General features: G+C 43.1%; 1 protein-coding gene across 3 annotated transcripts in view; it reads right to left on the minus strand.

The window, feature by feature from the left end:
- Window positions 1-1846: 1846 nt before the first annotated feature.
- The window catches only part of AHDC1 (AT-hook DNA binding motif containing 1), a 253172-nt gene continuing 238355 nt past the window's right edge, over window positions 1847-16663 (minus strand). For all 3 annotated transcript variants that reach the window (XR_016271917.1, XR_016271918.1, XR_016271919.1), the window contains 2 exons: window positions 12039-12784; window positions 1847-5490 (listed from right to left, as the gene is read on the minus strand). The gene's annotated coding sequence lies outside the window, so the exon portion shown is untranslated. The remainder of the gene's footprint in view (window positions 5491-12038; window positions 12785-16663) is intronic.

A 16663-nucleotide genomic window follows, 5' to 3' on the forward strand; every position in this document is an offset into this window, starting at 1 on the left:
ACAAGTGAATGTGAACGAAAAAGTAACAAAACCGGTTTAAATATACACCAATTCATCCTTGAATGGGAACAAAACAGGGTCAATTACAGCGAATTAAAATAAAACGTTACATAAATGGGAACGATACAAATAAAGCGATTTGAAAAGCGGGATAACACTTGCTTTATTTTGAATCGCTTTAAAACGAACCGCTGTATTTAAATTCGTTTTAAATCGCAAGTGGGAACACCCCCTTGGGCTGTTAGCACAGAATAAGTTAATCATCTAAACTACTGATCTTCCACGGAACTAGTCCAATTTCATGTATAGCATGCCAGCACACCCACCACTTTGCACATCTCTTGCTTCCCCCCTCCCCTTTCTTTTCTCTAGTGGAGAGAACAAGAGCAAAGGTTATGTGGGGGATGGAAAGCGACATGATTATAGAAATCTTGGGAGGTCATTTCACCAAACTCACTGCCATTGCAGGATATTGCAGCTATGCATTCCTGACAGGTAGCTGTTCAGCCTCTGCTTCAAGCGAGCAAGAGCCCAGCATCTTCCCAAGTAATCTGTTCCACAGTAAAACAGCTTTTAGCATGACGTTTGGGGATGGGGGGGAACGACCCAAAACCTGCCCTTTGCTGGTAGTCCTGCTTCTGGAGCAGGAGAGAAAATTTGTGGTCTCTCCTGCCTCTCCAGGTATTTGAAGGCTGTTATGTCACCCCTTAATATTATTTGTTCAGAAGAGGTTTGCCATTGATTTTCCCCAAGGCTGAGAGCGTGTGACTTGCCCAAGGTCACCCAGTAGGTTTCATGGCCAAGCTGGGACTATGGGCCTGAACATACAGGCCAAAACAAAGCAGCTTTGGGCCACTTTGGAGGTATGCTGTTTAAATGATGCATGCGTCCTAAGAGGCCGGAAGCCACACCAAAATCATGCTTTGGTGCAGCTTCTGGCCTCTTAAGATGCATGTGATGCATGTGTCATTTAAACAGCATACCTCCAAAGTGACTCGAAGCAGCTTTATTTTGGCCTGTCTGTTCAGGCCCTATGACTCTGGAGAACAGAGTTTGATTCCCTGTTCGGCCATGAAACCAAGTCACATGCTCTCAGCCTCAGGGGAAGGCAATGGCAAATGTCTTCTGAACAAAGCTTGCCAAGAGAACCCTGTGATAGGGTCACGTTAGGGTTGCCATAAGACGGAACGACTTGAAGGCAAACAACAACAACAAAAATCATGCCTCCCCTTAATATTTTCTCCCGAAAAAATCCACACATTTCTTTCAACCGCTGCTCACTGGACCTGGCCTCCCAACGCTATCCTGTCTTGTCTGCCTTTTTCCATCCTGCAAATTCTCTTCCTACACCTTCTACCTCCGAAGCACATTTATTCCTCTCTTGTCTTATTTTAGTACAGGAGTTTCAGTTGGGTTTCGGTTTCAGTTGGTTGGACTGGAGATATGATCGGGCAACAGGTGAAGGAGGAACGTTATGGAAGAAACCTCAGTATTGACCCAAGTCAGTGTGACCCAAGTCACAAGGGAGGGTCAACACTTACAGCAGTGATATTTGTGGTCCTTCCAACAACCCGCCTTATAGGAGTTAAGATTTCAACCACAATCTGAAGGACCACAGGTTGCTTAACCTTGACTGAAGCCATATTGTACTTCACCCAGCTATTTCTGCACTCCCTAGCCCATGGTGCCACCTGGAGTAGGTTTAAAAATAATTCAATAAAAAATTATGGCACTGCCCCCCTCCACTGAGTTACGGAAATTGTAGTAACCTCCACCCAACCCACCCACCCCCCACATCCCACCCACCAGGGATTGCAACCTACCCAGTAGATAACCTTGGTGGAAATTTTAGTGGCATCCCCAGAACTTAAAATGGTCATGAAGGGAATGTGTACCTTGTTTTCAAGTTGTTTTGCTTCTGGACATCTTTGGGGAGTGTGATTCAACTTAATAACAATGTGCATATTCCCATAGGGAGGGGGACTATTGCTACCTGTTCAATGGCAAGTCCAGTGATAGCCAGAGGGGCAACTGTCACCTGCATGTTGACCATCCAAGGTGGCAACTTTACTCTTGGAGGTTCTCTTCGCAAAACACCATGTAACCTGTTTGCTGATCCCAAAGTTGCCCACTTGAGGTCACATTTAAAAGTGAGGCCATGTAAGAATTTACCCAGCAACTTTGTATGCACCTGGTGTCTCACTTACATCAGAATCTAAGATGTGCCACGGACAATGGTGGCACAGCAGTGCAATGCACATCTGGGGTTCAGGTACCTCAGACACTAATGCTGCAGTTCACACAGAGCTGGGGAGATAATATACTGGAATTTGCCAGTCTATATGGGTTATATGGGCATTTGGTTTCGTTCCCTGCCTGATAACACATTTAAATTGAGCCCAGAATGGCATTCTGAAGGGGAGGGGATCACATTACAAGCACCTTGAAATGTGTAGTCCCCAGAGACTAAGGGATGCATTCCTTGCCCTTCTAGCCATTTTCATTAAATCTCCACCTACACCTTCACAGAACAGAGTTTGCAGAAACTGACTGTGCTCGCGCCTGTGCAATTATGAAGCACATTCCCCATGGAGACCTGCTGATCACTGAGTATTTTTCAGAAATACCATTGTTTTGGAACTAGGGACAAGAGAATGAAGCTTCCAGGGTGCATGTTATGCTCCATTTTCTTGTTTTGACAATCTGATAATCTTTCACGTGCCACTGGCCAGAAGCTGCATTGAGTTTAAAGGGACTTGCCACAAATTATATTGTAGTCTTCATCACCTGAAGTGCATGCTGTTGTTACCTGGAAGAGAGCAAATGTAAACCATGAGTACGCAACAAAACTAATAAAGAGTCTATGGAACCTTATCTGAATGCTTCAAAGGGGAGGACATTCCATTGCTGCAGCCTTGGAGAACCCCAAATGCTTTCAGGGAAAGGTTATGTCTGTATCTGGTCACTGCCAGATGCGATTCAGCCACAGAAAGAAAGCAAAGGAGCTCCTACTCAATAGGGCAAATATCAATACACTTTGGTGTCCAAGGACTGGGGTAGGAATGATGACTGAATGTACACTTGATTCTCTGACACATAAGTTTGTAAGGAAGGGGTTAGACACCATCAACTCCCTGAAGCTCCAAACAATATGGCCAATGTAAACACCTGGACTGCCCAAATTATGAAAGCAAGGGCTGAGTCCAGGATCCTGACATTGTGCCTGTTTTCTGCCTTTGAAAGGAAAAAGATCTGTGGGGCACACATTTCCCCCTCCTGCAGGATGCATATGCTGGTAATACTGCACTGCACCAATGAGTCCACACGGCAGGCCCTGGTGTGTTCAAGACCTCATAGAAAATCTGTCCAGCAGCTGGAGCATGCTGCAGTTGTACAAACAGAAATGGCTACCTGAATATTCCGAAGGCCACCCATTTAGCATACCAAGAGCGTTGGGGGAAGTTGGCATCTTGAAATGCCCTTTAATTTCCTCTTGGCACTCCAGCCAGCAGCAGAGCAATAACTTTTTTTTAAAGGCCCCTAGTCATCCAACCACAGTGGGAACAACAGCAAATGATGTCGCACACAGACCAGGCTCCCTGCTTTGAAACACAGGCCAGAATAAATCTCATCCCCCTTGCCAAGCTTATGCTTGTGCAGAGGACTCTCAGATGAGGAAAAACAAGCAAGCTCTTTTCGAGCCGCCAACATAAAGGCTGGCAGCCTTGAGCAAGAGTGGCAGCAAGCTGGAAACTGAACTCCTGCAGCAGCACAAAGAGAAAAGTCGGATGGTGCCCTTTGCCTGCAGACCAAACTTCCAAACGGCAGCCTTTCCAAGCCATTGTTTCTGAATTTGGCCTTGGAAAGTGCCTCTCCCACCCCAGCCCTCCACATCAACCAAAATGTCTCCCACGCATGAGGCAAACATTCATTCTAACTCTTCCCTTATCCCCAAGTGCTGGCAACCAACTCTCCCTAGATACCCCAGGCATCCATCCAACTGCCAAGAGAAGCACACGAAGCAGCCTCGTCACTCAATATATAGGTTTCTTTTAATATAAAAAAGTGTCTATTAAAAATTCCTTCCTAAATACACAAAAAGACCAGTTGGGGTGCAGGGGAAGGGGGAGAAGCAAAAAAGGGGGACTTGGGGGGGTGGATGAAGGCAACTTGGCCCCGGGGAAAGGAAGCAAGCAAGCAGGAGCTTATATGGTGAGAATCAGGTGTGTTCTGTCTCCAAGCGTCTACCAAGTCTGGCATATTTAGTTGTACAGTTCAGATCAGTAATGGACAACACAAGATGGGGTGGTTTTCTTTCTTTCTTTCTTTCTTTCTTTCTTTCCTTTTGCACAATCCACAAAGCTGTACATATGTCTGCAAATCCAGGAAAGGATGGGGAGGGGATAAAGAAGGCAGGACAAAAGTGAAAAAGAAGTCAACATGCATGCACACACTCACTCACACACACGCACACACACACCCTGAGCTCAGCACTGGTGCAAAGGGGCACACACGAAGGAAGGAATACTCATTTCGGTTTACAAGTGGCCAATGAGAACTCAGAAAATGCCATTGCTCCCCTCCCTCTCCCCCCTCCCCAAGAAAAGAGGGTTTACTTGCTCCTCTTCAATCTTTTTCTTTTTCCAAGATTTTTTTTTAAATACAAATTTGCATCTTTGGGTGTGTAACTGCCAAAAACAAACAATTTTTTTCTTTAAAAAAAAAATCCCCCTAAACAATAAAAAGCAACTTAAAACCTCAATGAAACCCATGCTGAAATTTGCACATCACAAAACCACAGCAGATGTACAGATGCAATATACAATACACGATTTATAATAAAACATTATCTACAATAAATAGGTTCTTGTTACTTTTTGTCAATCTGCAAATAGATTTCTCAGTGCATACCTGACACAATTAGCTTCTCTCCTGCCTTGACTTTGTCTGGATTCTTTTTTTTTTTGTGTATTTTTTTGTCCCTTTTTTGTCTTCAAAAACATTTATTTCTGATTTTTTTGGGGGGAAACAGTGTGTGTGTGTGTGTGTGTGTGTGTGTTTTCATTGCAATTGTTCTTTTGTATTGTTTTTTCATTTTTAAAATTTTTTTTTGAAAAGTATTTACAATTGCTGGTTTTGTGCAGAAAGAAAAGCCCCCATGACCGCTCTTCCCACCCGCAACTTGCTTCTCAATAGAGGAGACAAAAGCATTTCAGTGACAGATATGGGGGGAGGGGGCAAGGAAGGGTAGGACAGGCAATAACACAGAGGGGCACAGTAATACAGAGAGGAAGGGGACAGGGTAGGAAAGGCAACACGTCTGTCTTCTTGATGGGCTTTCTAAGTGGATGAGGAATTTTCTGATGGAACGCCCACTTTTTCCTATCCTGCCCCTGCTAAGAAGCAATGTCAAGAGCAGCTCCAGTTTGTGCCAAAAGCATAGCCAGTGGTGGTTGGTGGGGAGGGTCTTCTTCCTCTTGATCATGGAAACTGCAAAAACAAAGAAAGAGGTGGCTTTACAGTGTGAAATACAAACAGCAACCAGCAGAAAAGGGGATGGCAAATGCTCAGTGGTGCTAGATGAAGTGACCTGAAAGTATGCCTTCAGAACTATGAGTGTCACTAAATCATCATAGAGCTGAAAGAGACCCCAAGGGCTATCCAGTTGCACCCCCTGCCATGCAGGAAATCACAATCAAAGCACCCCCAACAGATGGCTGTCCAGCCTCTGTATAAAAACCTCCAAAGAAGGAGAGTCCGTCACTTTATGAAGGAGTGTTTCCCACTGCCAAACAGTTCTTAATATCATGAAGTTTCTCCTAATATTGAGGTGGGGTCTCTTTTCCTCTAGTTTACATCCATTGTTTTGGGTCCTATTCTCTGGAGCAGCAGAAAACAAGATGACATCCCTTCAAATACTTAAACAGGGCTATCATATCATGTATGAAGCTAGAACAACAAAGCCACAAAACAGTGATATGTCTATTGGGACAACCAAAATGCACAAAACACATGCTGCAAGCTTTTGAAGCTCCCTTGGCTTCTTCATCAAGCAAAGGTGTTAGAAAATCATAATCAAAAATTATGACAGTGTTAGTCACAAGCCTGCATTTTGTCAAAATGTAGCTGTGAAGGATGAAGTGACTTAAGAGGGTTGCTGAAGATACATCAAGCACCTGAAATTGCCATATATATATATATATATATATACATATATATATATACATGGAGTCAAAGAACAGGTCCATATAGGTTAGTAACATGTCCTCTAGTAACTCTCCAATTAAACCTTTTAACTGGAGCTACGAGGAACATGAGCCAGCATGGTGTAGTGGTTTGAGCACTGGACTTTGGAGGCCAGGGTTCAAATCCCAGCTCAGCCATGAAATCTACAGGGTGACCTTGGGCAAGTCCCACTCTCTTAGCCTCAGAGGATAGCAATGGCAAACCACCTTTGAACAAATCTTGCCAAGAAAACTCCCTCATAGGTTCGCCTTAGGGTTGGAAACAACTTGAAAGCACACAGCACACACATACTAGGAACACAGGCTAGCACCTCCTGCATGAACAATCTGTGCTCTTGCTATGACTTGTGGCTTGTCTGACCTGAATAAGCATCTTTGCTGCATAGATCTACAGCCTGTTCATAGTATGTTGATACTATGGAAGTCTGTTTGTTATTAGCCCTAAACCTATCCCTATCTCAATGCCTTCTAGTTCATTTGGACTATATCTTATCACCTCCTTCATGCCTTTTATACATACCACCTTTCCCGCAAAGCTAGGATTCACCCAATGGCTGGGATCAAAGTTGTAGCCCTGCCGATCTGATATTTTCCAGGTATCTTGATTACAAATGATAAGACAGCTGAGAGGCAAGTGACTTGATGGGTTGGATCTTGGATGGAGTCAGAGTAGGAGGCTGTGGTCACCACCCTCTTGACAGAAAAAGGAGCTACAGGTTACTTTTCCCCCACTTCCTTGCCTTAAAGAAGTATCTGAATGAGCATATTGCAATAGCCTAGGTGGATGCTAGTGGTGGGGGATGTTGACCATAAAGCTAAGCACCTTAAGATCTCAAATGCAGGAGATAGCTACCATCTTTCAGTATATGTCTGATCAGAGCACAATAAGGTTGGGAGGCGTGGCAACCCATATTCTAGGACTGAACCACTACTGCATCCTGGTCATACCATGGAGCTATTTCAGTCATGCCTACACAGAAACAGACAGGACTTCTTCCTAGGCCCAAAGGATCCGACTTTGTAGTTCCAAAGGCCTAACCACCTGGGGATGAAGAGGCATAAAAACACAGAGGAAAGGAGTGCTTAACTCTCTTGTGAAAGATGCTGGAGGCCCTCAGGCAGAAGAAATGGAGTGACAGGCATCCGAGGGAGGCAAAAGATGAGGAGAGCTGGGGGATCAGTTGTCATAGAGACTGCTTTGGCTGGACTTGTTCAGCTTAGTTAGCATGGGAGAGAAGCAAAAGGCAACCATTGGACAGCTCCTGTTGAGAGGCTCTCAGAAGTGGCATCAAAATGGATGCCAGTAGGCAGGAGCAGAGGAGGGGGAAGAGAAGCATAATGTACTCTAGAGACACTTGTTCAAAAGGGTGCCCTGGCTACAGCCAGCTCCTTCATATCTTCTAAAACCTTTCACATTTTGCCCATTCCTGTTTAGAAACAAGAGATGTAAAGAATATTCTCAAATTGTCTCATTTTTGACAAGGAAGGATGTCACGACATATTGAGACATCCACGCCAAAAAACTGTCAAGCACTGCAAGCATTTTAACTGAAAATTAAAATGAAAGGACCACCCCACACACACATATAAAATTTGTGCAAGAATCCTGTGCCCAAAGCTACTCTTTCCCCTTACTATTTGAGACAAAACATCCATTGTTTTTGTTGTTAGCTGCCCTCGAGTTGACTTCAACTCATGGCAGCCCTGTGGATGAGACATCTCCAAGAATCCCTATCCTCCACTGCTTTGCCCAGATCCTGCAAGCCCTTGCAATGACCCCCGATTAAGTCTCTCCATCTAGTCTGTGGTCTTCCTCTCTTTCTTCTACCCTCTACCTTTCCTAGCATTATTGTTTTTTCTAGTGATCCTCCTCGCTTTCTTCTACCCTCTACGTTTCCTAGCATTATTGTTTTTTCTAGTGACCTATGCCTTCTCATGATGTGGCCAAAATATGATAGTCTCAACTTTATCATCTTAGCTTCCAAAGAAAGCTGTGGTCTGATCTGTTCGAGAGCCCATTTGTTTCTCTTCTTGGCTGTCCATGGCATCCTAAGTCCTCTTCTCCAGCCCCACATTTCAAATGAGTTGATTTTCTTTCTGTCTGATTCCTTCATGGTCCAGGTCTTGCATCTATACATGGGAAATGGGAATACAATGGCCTGGAGGATTCTGATTTTAGTGCTTAGTTGTATGTCTTTGCTAGTTTGTACTAAATCCTTCATGCCAAAACAACAACAACAACAACAACAACAACAACAACCAAAACAAAAAACCTCAAAGCCCTAAAAAAGCAAACATATTGGTAGAATGGGTCAAAATGCTCTCTCTCAATCTCTTTTAGTCCAAGAACAATGCAACTACACAGCAGTTAAAAGTACTCTGGGTACTTGGAAGGCCTAGGGAGTACCAAAAGTCAGTCTTTAGAGGTGATAACCTACCAAAAGTAAATCTATAGAAGTGATAGCTGTTGAGCAAAGATGTATGGGCTGTGCAGTATGGGCACTCCATACTGAAGATAACTCTTTGTGTGTGTTATTACTATCATGCAGCCTATAGAAGTTACTCTTTAGACTAGAATCCCCAGAATCCCCAAGCTGCTTTGACTAACGGGGATTCCAGGATCTATAGTCCAAAAGTAACTTTTACAAGGTCTAAATTAGTACGATGACATATCATTACACTTTTGTTTTGTTGTGTGCCTTCATGTCATGTTCAACTTATGGTGACCCCAAGGCAAACTTATCATGGGGTTTTCTTGGCAAGTTTCTTCAAAGGGGATTTGCCACTGCTGTCATCTGAGGATGAAAGAATGTGACTTGCCCAAGGTCACCCAGTGGGTTTCCATGACCGAGCCAGGATTCAAACTCTGCTCTCCAGAGTCAGTCGAATGTTCAAACCATTACACCCCATCTGCCCTCAGCTCCACTTTACTCTAGCAAATATTTCCTGTTGTTACATTTTCAGTACACAATGATCTGGGCATTCTGAACACCCAGCCTCACGACAAGGCTTATGACATTCAGAAAGGGTTAAAGAAATACACAGGCCTATCTCTGCACCCTTTTCTCAGTGAATAGGTTTAAATGAGCATTTAATGTGGCTTTAATATGGCTGTTTCAGTATGCTAATCCAGTATCGATTGATTGTTAAAAGACAAGACCCTTCTCCGAATCCGAACAAGGAGGGAGAAACATACCTGGCACACAGTTAGCGCCAAATTACCCAGAACTTGATGGCTTTTGAGTACAGCCTGATTAAAGCTGGAAACTCAGGAAGTGGGGGGCACATTTCAGACAGACACTGCATGCCAGGAAAAGACTTTCCGATGGCAGGAAAGGCTTGGCAGGGAGGAAGTGTGTGCATATGGTGGAACAGCCTAATCAAGTGGATTAAAGGCACAGGTGCATGCCTAGGCATACTTAAGCCAGGAGCCGGGTGGGTTGAGAGGGGGACCACCTGGAACAAGAACAGTGTCGGAAGTGCTGAGCAGACTGGGAGGTCGGGATGACTAGAGGGAGAGGGGGCCAATGTGCCATGGCAGAAAAGGCTGATGAATCTGGACATGTCCAAAAGACATAGGGGTGACATGGCTGCACTCTTTACATACCTTTGTCACAGACAGCACTGGGCAGTTCTGTTCTCTGCTGCCCTAGAGAGTAGGACCAGGCACAATGGTTTCAAGTTATAGAAGGGTAGATTTCGATTGAATATTAGAAGGAACTACTTGACGTTAAGAACACTTTGGCAAAGGAACCAGTGCCTAGAGAAATCATAGGGTCTCCTTCTCTGGACTTCTTCAGAAACAGGCTGGAGACCTAGCTATTGTGGATGTTTTAACTGAAGACATTGCACTAGGCAGCAGGTTTAACTCAACAGCCCATGAGGCTCCTTCCAACTCTATGATTCTATAGTGTGTGTGTGGGGGGGGGGGGAGCCTTTGGCCTGGCAGATATTGTTGGATTTCAACTTCAACCAGCCCAAGCCACCAGGATCAATGGCCAAGGACGATAGAAGCTGTTGCAGCCCAACACCATCTGAAAAGCCCTGGGATCACTAGCCCTGAATTACAGTCTTAGAACAAGCAATTTTTGAAGCACTGTGGAGTTGGAAGAGACCCCAAGGGCCATCCAGTTCAACTCCCTGCTATGCAGGAACACAGAAAGCGCTACCGACAGATGGCCATCTAGTCTATGTTTAAAAACCTCCGAAGAAGGTCACATCTCACTTGTGTGGGCCTCTAGACCTCAGACTCAGAAGATAACCATAAACTAATTGTAATATAGTGGGCCCTTCCTATATGCATGAGGATCTGTTTCTTTTAATGGGGGTGTACCAGGGGCGCACGTGCCATTCATGCTACCAGGGCTTGCTGTCCACATGACCTTGAGTCCGCATATAGCAAGCTCACATATGGCAAAGGCTTGCTGGATATGAAAAGTAGTGATCCTTCAAATAAACACAGACCCACAAGTCATTTAGGACTAGCAGTTTGAATTGAAGCCATAAAATAACTGGAAGGCAATGAAGAAGCACTGGTGTGATATGGTCATATTGGTCAGTCTCAAGGAAATAATCTTGCTGCTCTATATTGGACTGATACTTCTGGACCATTTTCAAAGGCCCATGTAAAACATATTGTAGTAATACAACTGGTGGTCACTAGAGTGGGGATAACTATCTCTTTTCTAACAATTCTGCAGTTGTTGTATCAGCCTACAGTGATAAAAGGAGTCCTAAACCATCAAGGCCACTTGTGCTTCCAGAGACAAAGCTAAGATCATCTTCACCACCACCACTACCACCTGCCAAAAGGCATATAAACTATTTTATCCACAACAAATGTCATTCATCTGGGCAAATGAAATATCTAGTAACAGCACCACTGTCTCTTTTGGCTGGGTATCATCAGCATTCTGGTCACATTTTGGTTCACAGTAAAAAAAAAATCATAACATGAGGCAGTAAGCACCAAATGTATGAACAGTTCACAAATACATAAATAAGTATTTTATTCTATACAAACAAACAAACCAAAGGTTTGCAACTCTTATGGAAAACAGTCAAGTATGGGCTTGCACTCACCTCTTCAACTCAGGCCCAAGAAAGTCACAAATGGAAGAAACCTCACCTCTCCCAATTATCAATATATCCACTCGAAGTGATATCATACAGAATTGGGTATGATGACAGCCATCAGACAGGCTGATCCTAAGAGACAGGTTCCTAAGATATGCAGATCTTAGGCCACCAAGTGCTGTCCAGGCTGAATTGAAGTATAGAGGGTCCTTGGTACCCACCTTAGTTTGGTTCCAGGACATACCATAGATTCCAAAATCCATGGATACTCAATAGCCATTGTATATACAATGGGGCAGTAAAATTATATCCCTTACGTAAAAAGCAAATTCAGTGTTTGCTTTTGGAATTTATTTTGGAATATTTTCAGGTTAGAGTCAATCTGTAGGTGCAGAATCCACAAATATGGAGGGCTGACTATACAGTCATAGACAGTGTGATTTGTGCAGTGCTGGTTGAATATGCTCCAGGCAATTATTTTTCCCTCATAAAGATTGCAGCAGTGCAATGAAAAGTGCATTACAGCAGTCAAATCAACACGAACATTGATTCTAGCAAGTTTTCTAGCACCCATGGGCCACAATTCCTATGGGGTTTTCCCAGAGGAGGGCAAATGGTGATGTCCTGTACTGTCAGGCAGGAAGGGGAGAAACCCTAGCTAATGGAATGAAATAAAACATCAATGAAAATGCCAAAGAGATGGAGATCATTACTTACTGGGAGATGATGGTGTTTCCAAGATCCATTCACAGATTTGCAAAAGGGCTGTCCAACAAAATTAAGCAACAAAAATATTTTTTTAAAAATGCAAACAAACAAACTGGAGGGGGGGGGGGAGAAAAAAGAAACCCGCACAAGAGAAGGAGGTGGGGAGATGGGGAGGTGGAAAAATGCCAAGTCTTTAGTCTTCATTACTGAGTTTTCATTTGAGTTTACAGATTAAACCATTATCTTCCACCATTCCCTCTCCCTTGCCAAAAGAAGGAAAAATAAATGTCTGCTTTCCCATGGCCATACTTGGTTGTTTGTTGCCTTCCAGTGTTTCACGATACGCATGCCATACGTGGTGGCTGACTGGTGAGAAGGAACATGGGAACCTCATGCTCTCACACTCCGCCTGGGTGGTGGCTGTAACCATTCGATTGTCTTTTTGCTGGATGGGGTGGGAAGGGTGGGTAGAAGGGCTGATGACACAGTCTGGTTAAAAAATCGCCTCCATGCTGTTCTCAAATAAAGCAAGTTTTTTTCTTTATTTTTTTAAATATATTTTTTCTTCCTTTCTTCTTTTCTTTTTCATCCTTTCTTCCTTTCCCCTCTTTTCATTCCCCCCTTTTTTCCATTGTAATTTATTTTAGAAAAAAGAAAAACAAAAGAAACAACAAATGAACAAAATATCAGTTTTTTGACTTCCATTAAATACAGAACTTGAAAAGTGTTCCAGAAAAAGTGCTGGCTAAAGTACTCTGAAAAAGAGAGAAGAAGGGTTTGGGGGCGGGGGGGAGAAAAAATGAGAAAGAGATGCATAGCAGAATGTAGCCCTTTTTGTCAGGGCTTGCTTATTCATTCAGGAGCATAGAACTGCAGAAACCAATACATTTTTGCCTGGCGAATCTCTTTATTGGAATCTATGGTTTAGTTACCTTTTAAATAGCATCTGCTGAATATCTTGGCATACCCATGCTGCCTTCATTTAGGGCAGAGGAGGCCAACAAATAGTTTGTATGGTCAGCTCCACTTTCAAGTAAGGTGTGGCTAACATTTTGCATTGTGTGGCTTGCAACAGAAGACCGATGAATTAAATTCACAAAAACAAACAAAACAAGCTTCATTTCTATACCGCTTCATACCACCTAAGCAGTGTCTAAGCAGTTTACAACTGTCAGCTAATTTGCCCCAACAATCTGGGTACTCATTTTAGCGACCTTGGAAGGATGCAAGCCTGAGTCAAGCTTGAGCCCTTTTGCTGGTCTTGAACTCGCAACCTTGTGGTTTTTGAGTGAGTGGCTGCAGTACAGGGATTTAATCACTGCACCACCAGGGCTCCTTTAGATACTACCTTTCCTCTAAGGGGCTTTCTCTCATTTGATCTCCACAAAAGCCCTGTAAGGTAAGTCATCTAGAGGGATAACAACTAACTCAAGAGCACCTAATAAAGCTTTCTGGCTGAGCAAAGATTTCAATTCAGGTTATTCAGCTTAGTTCCAACACCTCAACTTCTACTCTTTATTGGTGTGTGTGTGTTGTGTGTTTGTGTGTGTGAAAGAGAGAAAAAGCAAATGGGAGAGGTTCATTTAAGGTTGTGTGTATGTGTAACTGCCACCCAAAGCAACAGCTTCATTTTCCATGTTTCATTCTATTCCTGCAATGTCTTGTAAGTCAAAACACATAGTATGGCATTCTCGTACTCTGGGCTACACTGCAAGCAGCCAATGAAGTAAGTGTAGACAGGGAAACTCTCAAGATACTAATGTTAAAGCACAGTTTTAACAACAACAATAAAAATAATATAGTAAATAGTCCCAGTGGAGAAGACAATACAACTTATTTTCATATCAACAGAGGTAGAGGGGGCAACTATCTTAGGTGGCAAATGACAGAGGTTGAGGCCACTGAACTATTCCTCCTGGACCATTCCTATGTGTGCTACATACCCTTTCCTGGCACACCACCTCTAAATTTGCCAGCAAGGAGCAGTTTAGAGTTATAAATTTTACTTTTTAATGTGTTCAGTGGATGGATGAATGACGGAATAGACTGATGCAGAATATGTGGAACATGGGCATCTTGTCCTTTGCCATAACCACAAAGCACCCTGGATTGAGCCTGGGTAGCAACCACAAGTGTGCACTGCAACAGATAGACCTCTCACCATCTGATCTGTATGTAATGACCAGGGTGTGAGAGACAGTCAGAAATACTAAGTCCATGTTGGGCCGTTTCACTTCAAACTACAAGGGGGAATTACACAATGGATCCTGATCCATGTTTTCAAAAAGTTCCTCCATATGGAAAAGGAGCATGTCAGGTTTCTAAGCCTGTATCCTCTCTGACATGCTGGTCTTCTTCTCCTCCTCCTCCTCCTCCTCCTCCTCCTCCTCCTCCTCCTCCTTCTTCTTCATTTGGGAGAACATGGAGAAATATTCATTCATATGTGCCTCTATCTGCAATCTGAATATTGTTCAGACAAAGCTGGCAAACACAATCAGTCCTCCAGGTTTGCAGCTTTGATTATTTGTGGATTTGATTAATATGTTCTCTCTAGGAAATATTATATTTTTTTATCTGAAGTTTTCCCACTTTCATAAGGGCCCTGTGCCCCTAACCCCAGCAAATGTGAAAGGCCCACTCTATTACTTTTTTTGGACTATAACTGCCAGAATGGCCCAGCACTGGCTATGTTAGATAGGGGTTTCTGGGACTAGGGGTCCAAACAGACAGGCCAAAATAAAGCTGCTTTGGGTCACTTTGGAGGTATGCTGTTTAAATGACATATACAGAAGACAGAAGCTGTGCCAAAGCTGCGCTCTAGTCCTTAGGACTGCAGCGTGGCTTTGGTGAGGCTTCCAGTGTCTTAGGACGCATGCATCATTTAAGTAGCACAATTCCAAAGTGACCTGAAGCAGCTTTATTTTGGCCTGTCTGTTTGGGCCCTAATTTGTCATAAAAGGGAGCTTTTCCAACCTTGGGTCCAAGTAACATTTATCATTTCATTGAGTTCTAGGCCAGAAATGTCATAGAGCATAACACATAAAAATATACTCTGAATCCTGAAGAATGGAGATGGGCCCTGTGAATAGTGAAGCTAGCCACTGATGAATTTAATGGATGAGAATTCGCGCACAGAGAGCCTTGCTGTTCACACACAGTCTCGCAATTAAAAATAGAACAAAGCAAACTTAAAAAGCAAAGAGGGAATTCAGACCTCACTTCTTTTTTTCACCGTCTGGTGTTGGCAGCAATCTACCAAATATATCAGATATGTTCACTACTAGCTCAGTGAGTAATGCACATCTCCAAAAAAAGAGTATCTTCACATTTTCTTTGTTTCTAACTGGTGACAGCCCTTGGCACAAATAGCTGAACCAGTTTTCATCATCATCATCCCCAACTGCATTCTTCTAAGCTATCTAAGAGAAAGACTTACCAAAATGTGCAACCACTTCTAGCCGTGTGTGTGTGTGTGTACGCGCGCACATGACATATACACTCAAAATCATGCATAGCATATATACACAATCACAACTGGAAATACATCTACTCCTATACAGAACTCAGAAAAGTGACTTTCTGGATGACATCTCCCAGGGGCCATGCTTGCTGGGAGATCCTGGAAGGTGTGCTTCAAAAAGTAACTTTTTCAGGCTCTCACTGTATATTTTTCAGCATACTATATTGCAGTGTTGTAATGCACAGTATATTCATGTCAACAGTGTATTCAGAGCTTTGCACTGGCTTCCATTAGTCTCTGGTGATAACTTATCCAGCACTAAGTATTATGGCTTAAATTGAGTATTAATCACAACTATAGCAAACCTACTGAATGAATAAAAATTACATTAGTGTCCTATATATTTATTAATTTAATTTAATTTATACCCCACCTTTTTCCTGGCAAGGGATTCAAACTGGTGTTATCAAGTTCTCTTTGATGCAGTGGGTTTGCTATATTTGGGGGTAACAGCTAGTTTTAGGCCAGTTTATTTATTCAGTTTATTATTTAAGTTTTATCTTGCTTTTCTACATATAGCATTCCAGGGCAACTCACAAAAGTAGGATATAATAAAACAAATAGCTCTTATCCAATGTGTTTCACCAGCAGCTTTCCCCCCTAAAATGAACCCCAAAACTTCTATTTATTCACTCCATTTGAACTCCAGGAACACATTATGAAGGTATTCTCAACAGCTGTTTCATGTTTCTGGAGTTTCTTTTCACTGGAGCCTTGGCTGAAGTGTATTTCAGAAATAGTGAAAACTCATTCAGGTTTGGGCATGCATCTGGAGGCTGATGTCAGGTATACAGGGCTTATCATTTTCAAAGCAGCCATGTTAGTCTGTTGCATCCAAACAACATTGTCTGTGTCTGCACTACAGAAATAATCCAGGTTGACACCACTTTAACTGCCATGGCTCAATGCTATGAAATTCTGGAAATTGTAGTTTTGGGAGACATTTAGTCACTGCTGTCAGAGATCTCTGATGCTGCAACAAATTACAGTTCCCATAATTCCATAGAATTGAGCCATGGTAGTTAAAGTGGGCTCAACCTGGATAGCCGTTAAAGTGGAATAATAGTGCTATAACAGCGTAGCACGATACTGTCCTTAGAGGCCATTCGTCAGT

This window comes from Sceloporus occidentalis, unplaced genomic scaffold, assembly GCF_023333645.1.
Source record: "Sceloporus occidentalis isolate IW3139 unplaced genomic scaffold, rSceOcc1.0.p SCAF_13, whole genome shotgun sequence".
NCBI lineage: Eukaryota > Metazoa > Chordata > Lepidosauria > Squamata > Phrynosomatidae > Sceloporus > Sceloporus occidentalis.